The sequence below is a fragment of the Myotis brandtii genome, unplaced genomic scaffold (genome assembly GCF_000412655.1).
Source record: "Myotis brandtii unplaced genomic scaffold, ASM41265v1 scaffold92, whole genome shotgun sequence".
Classification (NCBI taxonomy): domain Eukaryota; kingdom Metazoa; phylum Chordata; class Mammalia; order Chiroptera; family Vespertilionidae; genus Myotis; species Myotis brandtii.
Window position 1 is genome coordinate 1,847,138 of NW_005371791.1, and position 9,668 is coordinate 1,856,805.

The 9,668-nt window shown below is 40.0% G+C and overlaps 1 protein-coding gene across 2 annotated transcripts in view; it reads left to right on the plus strand.

Annotated features, from left to right (window-relative positions):
* Positions 1–9,668, plus strand: part of PIBF1 (progesterone immunomodulatory binding factor 1) — a 227,257-nt gene that overhangs the window by 155,005 nt on the left and 62,584 nt on the right. The window lies entirely within an intron of this gene.

Below are 9,668 nucleotides of genomic sequence, written 5' to 3' on the forward strand. Positions count from 1 at the left end.
GAGCTCGTTAAGGAGCTCGTTAACTCAAATTACTCTGTCAACTCAATGCAAAAAATCAGCCGAGAGACAGCTGTTATCTCAAAAAGCTTGTTAGTTGGGACACTAGTAAGTCAAGGCCCCACTGTATATGTTTTACATACTATTTTCAATCCTCTTGTTACTTAAATCAACATCTAATTACATTTTTCTGTAATTTTGAAATTCAAATAATAAAACAAAGCCATAGAAGCCACTTCACTAGTGTTCCTTTTAAAGTAGTGTATTAAAAAGTATTAAAACAAAGCACAGCTGGCGTGGCTCAGTGGTTAAGGGTCGACCTGTGAACCAGGAGGTCACATAATAGTGCAGTGCCTGACACATAGTTAATGCTCAGGGTGGAAGCAGTACTGTGCTGGCAAATGTTAACAGCCTGCTCTCCAGAGAGAGGTGTGAGGTAGGGATGGCTCTGATTTGTAGCATTTGGTTATATCTGTGGTATAAATATTCTCACCATGACTAACTTCAAGCTGTCAACATGTTACTGAACATGGATGGAGAGGAGAAGAGATGCTCAGTAACACACCATTACATAATACTTCCACCATGCAAATACAGTGGACATATGTAAGTGCAAGAGCAGAGATAATAGTAAAAAATAGTAAAATAATTAAACATTGATCAATTTTTAAGTATATATTTCTTATTTAAATAAAATTTATTTTGTTTTAAATCTAAATAAAGTTTTAATAATGGTGGCATTCAACAACCAGCTCACAAAATTCCTCAAAATTTACCAATCAGCTCTTAAAAACTACAAGCCAGCTGCAGCACATTGCAGGGTCAAACCATGGAAGGCTATGTAAATAAATGACTAAAATACTGAATGAATCTCTGCTCGCTAATATGGTGTAGATCCCTCGTCTTTGTTTTATTTTCAGAATAACCTATCAAAAACACTTCTTAAAAAAATAAAATATTAAAATTCATATAAACTTTTATGTATTTATGTCATTATATTATTTTTCTTAAGTAATATAATTAACACCTTGGAGCAACATTAAATTGTTTTTTAATTTTAAAAACTACCTTGCAGCACTTCAGTTCATTTAAATAGGAATTTCTAAATGGATACACACTCCTATACAAATTGTAAGGGGAAAATATAGGAAATTAAATTAAGTAATGAAATTAAATTTCAATGAAATATAATTAACTTTACATGAAGCAATATTTTAAAAACTTGTCTAATATTGAGAAAAATATTTAAATATTGAAATATTTGTGATTTGAAATGCTATGGTGTGTGCAATTTGCTTTAAAATATTCCAGAAGGCCTGGATGGTGTGGCTCAGTGGTTAAGTGTCGACCTATGAACCAGGAGGTCTTAGTTCAATTCCTAGGCACATGCCCAGGTTGCAGTCTCAGTCCCCAGTGTGGGCCATGCTGGAGGCAGCCAATCAATGATTCTTTTCTCATTCGTCATTGCTCTCTCTCTCTCTCTCTCTCCCATTTTCTCTGAAATCAATTTTTAAAAAAAATTTTTTTTAAAGAAAGAAACAGAAGCCAGTGCCTCATAGCCCCTCCTCCCAACCTTGAACCTTTTGAGCTGGTCCTGTCAACTCTGGTGCTGTGTCACATATAGAAATTTTTTGATAGTTGCAACCATAGTGAAACAAAGACATATTTTTGATACTTATTTTATATATTTAAATGCCATTTAACAAAGAAAAATCCGGCGATCAGGGGAAGGTGACGCCCCCATCACACCTCTGCTGCTGCCACTGCTGGCAGTGCAAGCCTCAACCAGCCCTGGTTACCTATACTCGGGTGGCCCTGGGTGGCTGGCCAGCCACCATCAAGGCTTGCCTGCACCTTGGGCCGGCCTGGGAGGCTGAGGGGACTGGGGGACTCCATAGGCAGGCATGCAGTGGGGCTGAGGGGACTGGGCGCTGCCATCTTGTGGCTGTGGGTGCCACATCTTTGAGGGCGTAGCAGTCAATTAGCATACTCCCTTCTTATTGGCTGTGGGCGCTGCCATCTTTGAGGGCGGGGCAGTCAGTTAGCATATTCCCTCCTTATTGGCTGTGGGTGCCGCCATCTTTGCGATGGCATGAGGGTCAATTAGCATATTCCCTCTGTATTAGATAGGATTACAGGTTTGATCCCCATTGGGGTGCATGTAGGAGGCAACCAATCGATGTGTCTCACATCGATGTTTCTCTCTCTCTGTCTCTCCCCCTCCCTTCCACTCTTTCTAAAAATCAATGGAAAAATATCCTCGGGTGAGGATTAACAAAAAAAATGACACAAAAAAACTCAAAATGTGGATAATGTTTGAAGCTGAGTGATGAGTACATATACTTCATTATTCAATTTCGTACTTTTGTGAAATATTTTTCGTAAGACATATGGAGAAAGAATCAGTAAACCTATATTAAAAGACTTATGTTTATGCAGAGTGTATAACTTACCTTAAGATTTAAAATAAAGTATTATAATTTTAAATAGTCCATAAATTTTACTCTTTTCCAACCCACAAAAATGTTACAGACATAGCTCCTTTTGCACTTTTTTACAAATAAAAGGTTTGTAACAACCCTGCATTGAGCAAGTTTGTTGGCACCATTTTTTCAGCATTTGCTCACTTTATGTCTCTGACATTTTGGCAATTTTGAAATATTTCTTTTTTAAATATATTTTAATTTTTACTGATTTCAGAGAGGAAGGGAGAGGGAGAGAGAGATAGAAATACTAATGATGAGAGAGAATCATTGATTGGCTGCCTCCTGCACACCCCTACTAGGGATCGAGCCTGCAACCCCAGGCATGTGCCCTTGACTGGAATCGAACCCGGAACCCTTCAGTCCACAGTCTGACACTCTATCCATTGAGCCAGACCAGTTAGGGCTTGAAATATTTCAAACTTTTTTATTGTTATATCTGTTATGGTGATCTGTGATCAGTGATCTTTGATGTTACTATTGTAACTGTTTTGGACCTCCGTGAACCGTGCCCATGTGAGACAGTAAGCTTAATTGATAAATCTTTGTATTCTGACTGCTCCACCTACTGACAGTTCCCCTGTGTCCCCGAGCCTTCCAATTCACTCCAGTGTTGAAATTAGGCCCATTAATAACCCTACAATTGCCTCTAAATGTTCAAGTGAAAGAAGGAGTCGCATGTCTCTCACTTTAAATCAAAAAACAGTGATTAAGTTTACTAGTAGTCAGAAAGGCATGTCATAAGCCCAGAAAGCTAGATTGGAAGCTAGGCTTCTTGTGTCAAAGTTTGCCAGGTTGTGAGTTTGAAGGAAATTAAAAATGCCACTCAGTGAACACACAAATGATAAGAAAGCGAAACAGCCTTATTGCTGATATGGATAGTTTTAGTAATCTGGATAGACACAGCGGCCACAACATTCCCTTAAACCAAAGCCTAATGCAGAGCAAGGCCCTAATTCTCTTCAGTTCTCTGAAGGCTGAGAGAGGTAAGGAAGCTGCAGAAGAAAAGTTTGAAGCTAGCAAAGGTTGGTTCATTAGGTGTAAGAAAAGAAGCCATCTCCATGACATAAAAGGGCAAGGTGAAGCAGCAAGTGCTGATGTAGAAGTTACAGCCAGTTATATAGAAGATCTAGCTAAGGTCACTAATGAAGGTGGCTACACTAAACAACAGATTTTCAATGTAGAATGAAACAGCAATACAAGATACCATCTAGGACTTTTCATAGCTAGAAAGAAGTCATTGTCTGGCTTCAAAGGACAAGCTGACTCTCTTGTTAGGGGCTAATGTAGCTGGTGTCTTTAGGTTGAAGCCAGTGCTCATTTACCATTCCAGAAGTCCTAGGGCCCTTAGGAATTCTGCTGAATCTCCTCTGTCTGTGTTCTATAAATAGAACATCAAAGCCTAGATGATAGCACATCTGTCTACAACATGGTTGACTGAATATTTTAAGCCCATTGTTGAGACTGGCTGCTCAGAAAAAAAGATTCATTTCAAACTATTACTGCTATTGACAATGCACCTAGTCACCCAAGTGCTCTGATGGAGGTGTACAACTAGATCAATGTGTTTTCATGCCTGCAAACACAACATTCCTTCTGCAGCCCATGGAACACAGAGTAATTTCGACTTTCAAGTCTTAATATTTAAGAAATACATTTCATAAGGCTGTAACTGCCATAGATGGTGATTCCTATGATGATCTGGGCAAAGTAAATTGAAAACCTTCTGGAAAGGAGTCACCTTCTAGCTGCCATTAAGAACATTCGTGATTCTTGGGAAGAGGTCAAAATACCAACATTAACAGCAATTTGGAAGAAATTGATTCCACCTCTCATGGATCACTTAGATGGGTTTCAAGAATTCATTGGAGGAAGTAAATGCAGATGTAGTGGAAATTAGCAAGAGAACTGGAATTAGAAGTGGAACCTGAAGATGTGGCTGAATGATCAAACCTGAACAGATGAGGAGTTGCTATTGGGGATAAGAAAGGAAAGTGGTTTCTTGAGATGGAATCTACTTCTGATGAAGATGCTGTGAAGATTGTTGAAATGACAAAGGAATTTAAAATATTATATAAACTTTGTTGATAAAGAAGTGTCAGGGTTTGAAAGGATTGACTCCAATTTTAAAAGTTCTGCTGTGGGTAAAAGGCTATCAAACAGCATCACAAGCTACAGAAAAATTATTTGTGAAAGGAAGAGTCCATTGATACGGCAACCTTCATTGGTGTCTTATTTTAAGAAACCATTATAGTTATCCCAATCTTCAGTAGCCACCACCTGGAGGAGTGAGCAGCCACCAAAGTTGAGGCACGACCCTCCACCAACAAAAAGATTATGACTCAGATGATGGTTAGCATTGTTTTAAAATATGTTTTTATTGATTTCAGAGAGAGAAACATCAAAGATAAGAGAGAATTATCTATCAGCTGCCTCCTGCACACCCCTTACTGGGGATCGAGCTTGCAACCCGGGCATGTGCCCTGACTGTGAATCAAACCCTGACCTCCTGGTCCATGGGTTGACGCTCAACCACTAAGCCACACTGGCCAGGCATGGTTAGCATTTTTAAGCAATAAAGTATTTTTTAAAATATATTTTTATTGATTTCAGAGAGGAAGGGAAAGGAGAGATAAAAACATCAATGATGAGAGAGAATCATTGATTGGCTGCCTCCTGAATGCCCCACACTGGGGATCGAACTCACAACCCGAACATGTGCCTTGACTGGGAATTGAACCATAACCTAGTTCATAGGGTGACACTCAACCACTGAGCTACGCGGCTGGCTGGTCATAATAAAGTATTTTTAATTAAGATTTGCACGTTGTATTTTTTAGACATATTGCTGTCACACACTTAATAGAGTACAATATAGTGTAAGCATAACTTTTATGTGCACTAGGAAACCAAAAAATTGTGTAACTTGCTTTATTGCAATAACTGCTTTATTGTGGTGATCTGGAACCAAACTCAAAATATCTCTGAGGTATGCCTGTATTAGATTGCTTCTATAACAATAGACTATTCATGATACATGGTAAAAAAAAAAAATCAAGGGAATTCTCTCAGGATCTGTATTCTTTAGAGCAGGTTAATATTTAAACCAGTATAGAGTTTTTAAGAATAAAATAGAGGTAAAACTTCACTTTGTTAGAATTACCATTAGGTTATATGCTATTCAGAATATGTCTGAGATTATAAATAATTGACTAGCCAAAATGAAAATGTTAGAAAGTACTCAAAATGAAAACAAATATTCCCTTTATAATAGCTTTATTGAGGCATAATGGGCATACACTAAACTGCACATATTTAAATTATATATGCTAACATTTGACACATGTATACCCATGAAACCATCATCAAAATGAAGATAATGAACACATGTATCTCCCCCAAAGTTTTTTCTGGTGCTGCTTTGGACTCTCCCCCTCCCAACTGTCCCCACCCACATACTGATCTCCAAGTATCCACTGATTTCCATTCTGTCTTTGAAGATGTTTTTACATTTCTTAAACTTTTATATAAATGGTATCACTGTATGCTTTTTACACACACACACACACACACACACACACACACCTTTTATGTCTTCTTTTATTCTGTATAATTACTTCAAGATTCGTCCATAGTTTATCCTTTTACATTGCTGAGTAACATTCCATTGTGTAGATATACCATAGTTTTTTATCCATTCACCTGTTGATAGACATTTGGGTTATTTCCAATATTTGCTTATTATGAACTAGAGACCCAGTGCACGAATTCATGCACCATTGGGGTCCCTCAGCCTGGTCTGCAGGGATCGGGCCTAAACTGACAGTCGGACAGCCCCCTCTCAATACAGAACTGCTGCCTCCTAACCGCTCGCCTGCCTGCCTGATCGCCCCTAACCGCCTCTGCCTGCTGGCCTGATCGCCACCTAACTGCCCTCCCCTACTGGCCTGATCGCCCCCTCACTGCCCTCCCCTGCCGGCCTGATCACCCCCTCACTGCCCTTCCCTGCTGGCCTGATCGCCCCCTCACTGCCCTTCCCTGCTGGCCTGATCGCCCCTAACTGCTCTCCCCTGCCAGCCAGATTGCCCCTAACCACCTCTGCCTCGGCCCCTACCACTGTGGCTTTGTCCGGAAGGACGTCCAGAAGATGTCTAGTCTAATTAGCATATTACCCTTTTATTAGTATAGATAATAATAAAAGCCTAATATGCTAATTAGACTGGACTTCCTTCCAGATGAAGCTGGGACTGCAAGGGAAGTCTGGGTCCTAGGTGCCTGCCGGCGGCCAGAGGGAAGCCCGGGTCCCAGGTGCCTGCTTGCGGCCAGGGGAAGGAAGGCCTACTCTTGCATGAATTTTGTGCATCGGGCCTCTAGTATAGGATAAAGCTGATATGATCATCCATGTACAGTCTTTGTATGAATATATGCTTTTGTTTCTCTTGGGTAAATAATCTGTGAGTAGAATAGCTGGGTTATGTAGTACATGTATGTTTAATGTTTTAAGAAATTTCCAGCCGAAACCGGTTTGGCTCAGTGGATAGAGCGTCGGCCTGCGGACTGAAAGGTCCCAGGTTCGATTCCGGTCAAGGGCATGTACCTGGGTTGCAGGCACATCCCCAGTGGGAGATGTGCAGGAGGCAGCTGATCAATGTTTCTCTCTCATCGATGTTTCTCTCTATCTCTCTCCCTTCCTCTCTGTAAAAAATCAATAAAATATATTTAAAAAAAAAAAAAAGAAATTTCCAAACTTTTTACCAAATGTTTGTAGCATTTTACATTTCCACCATCAGCGTATGAAAGTTCTAGTTCTTCTACATCATGGGTGGGGAATGTCTGGCCCGAGGGCCATGTAAGGCCTGCAAAATCATTTGGCCTGACCCTGCAAAGGCATTAGGGGTGAGTTAATTAAATGTTTGACCAGATAGCAGGCTAATTATTAAGATCATAATTTTGTATGGCCCAAAAATGCTGTTATAAATATCCAAATGGCCCCTGGCAGAAAAAAAGGTTCCCCACCCCTGCTCGACATCATCACAAAGACTTGATCTGGTCAGTCTTTTCCATTTTAGCTATTCTGATGGGTGTGTACAGGTATCTTGTGGTTTTAATTCTCATTTCCCTAATAGCTCATGATATTGAGCACTTTTTCAAGGTTTTATATGCCCTTCGTTCTTATTCACAGAAATGTTTACTCAAGTTTTTTGCACATTTTTATCAGTTGTTTCTTATTTTTGAGTTTTGAGCATTATGCATTTTAGATACAAGTCTCTTATCAGATACATGGTTTGCAAATATTTTCTCCCACTAATCAGTTTGTTCTCTGTGGCTTGTGTTTTGAGTGTTGTATCTAAAATATGTTTTTTAATTCGGGATTGAAAGGTTTTTATCTATGTTTTCATCTAAATCTCATAGTTTTAAGCCTGTGGTTCATTTTTAGTTAATTTTTGTATACTGTGCAAGATATAAATTGAAATTCGTTTATTTGCATATTAAAACGAAATTATTCTAGCATCATTTGCTGGAAAGACCCTTGTTGAATATTAGTTACTAGGGGCCCAGTGCATGAATTCATGCACCTTGAAAGGAACTGTGGGCTGCGAGGCTGCGGTGGGCACAGGGGCGGGAATCGTCCCATCCTCTGCACCCCCACCTGGCACCTCCTGCCACAACCCCCAATCCCCTGTCTGCCTCCCCTGTCTGCCGGAAGCCCGGCTCCCGCCACCGCAGCTCCCACGCACTGACGGCACTGTCCCTGCTTGCACCCGCTGACGGCACAGAGCGATTGGGGCCAGCACCAGCAGCGTGTGCGAGCGCCGGCTGCTGCCCTGATCGCCCCTCAGTATCAAGGGGAGGTGGAGAAGCCCTCAGGGGTGATCGGGACCAGCAGCCACTGCTCACACCCGCTAATGGCACCGAGTGATCGGTGCCAGCTGCGGGTTCTAGCAGGGCCAGCGCCGGCAGCAGGAGTGAGCTCTGGGTGGGACCACGGCACGCAGGAGCAAAGAATTTTCAGCAACCACCAGAGGCTCACCCTGATGACAGCGACCAGTGCCCTGCCGTGGGCTGGCGCCCCCACTCACCTGCTCCACCATCCCGCTGTGACCAACGCCTGCCATATTTCATGTGTGCCCCCTGGTGGTCAGCACACGTCATACGGACCGGTTGTTCCGCTGTTTGGTCTATTTGCATATTAGGGTTTTATATACATAGATATATGTGAAAGGCTGTTTCTAAACTCTGTTCTATACTAGTTATCTCTGTCTGTCTTTATGTCAATATTTCATAATGTCTTGAAATTAGATAGTATTGGTTATCCATCTCTGTTCAAGTTAAAAGCTTTTAGGCTATTCTGTGTCTTTTTTACATTTCCACGTTAATTCTATAATTGTTTCTACTAAAAAAAAAAAAGAACTGGCTGTGATTTGATTGCAATTACATTGGATTTGTCGATGAAATGAGGATAATCAACATCTTAATAATATTAAATATTCTGACCCATAAACCCAGTATATCTTTCCAATTATTTAGATGTTAATTCCTCTTAGCAGTGTTATTTATTTATTTAATTTTTAGTTTTTAGTGTAGCTGCTTCACATCTTTTGCTTAGTGTTACATGCTATGATTTTCCACCCTTTCTTGTTTTAACCTGTTTATGCCAAATTATCTTATAGGTAACATATACAGTTAAATCTTGCTTTTTTATTTATTCTGACAAAATGGGACTTTTACTTTGGGTTTTCAGAAAATTTACATTTTAATGTGTTCACTGATATGATTATTTTTAAATCTATCTTGCTATTTCTTGTTTACTTATTCTGTCTCTCCTTTTTTTTCCTTTTTTCTTTTTCCTGCCTTCTTTTGGATTAATTGAATATTTTTTACCATTCTATTTTATCTCATTGTTGACTTATTGGCTATAACCCTTTATACAGTGATTACTTTAAATTATAGGTATAGAGATATAGATATAGATTAGATGTAGATATAATTTGTGAACATTCAAGTACAGGATATGTTTGACTACCTATTTATGTGACTTTTTACTATATACTATGTACTATCTACACTAATAAAAGACAAACATGCAAATTGACCATACCTTCACTATGCCTTAAGCCATGCCCACCAGCCAATCAGAGCAACTATATACAAATTAACCCAACCAAGATGGCGGCCGGCAGCCACGGA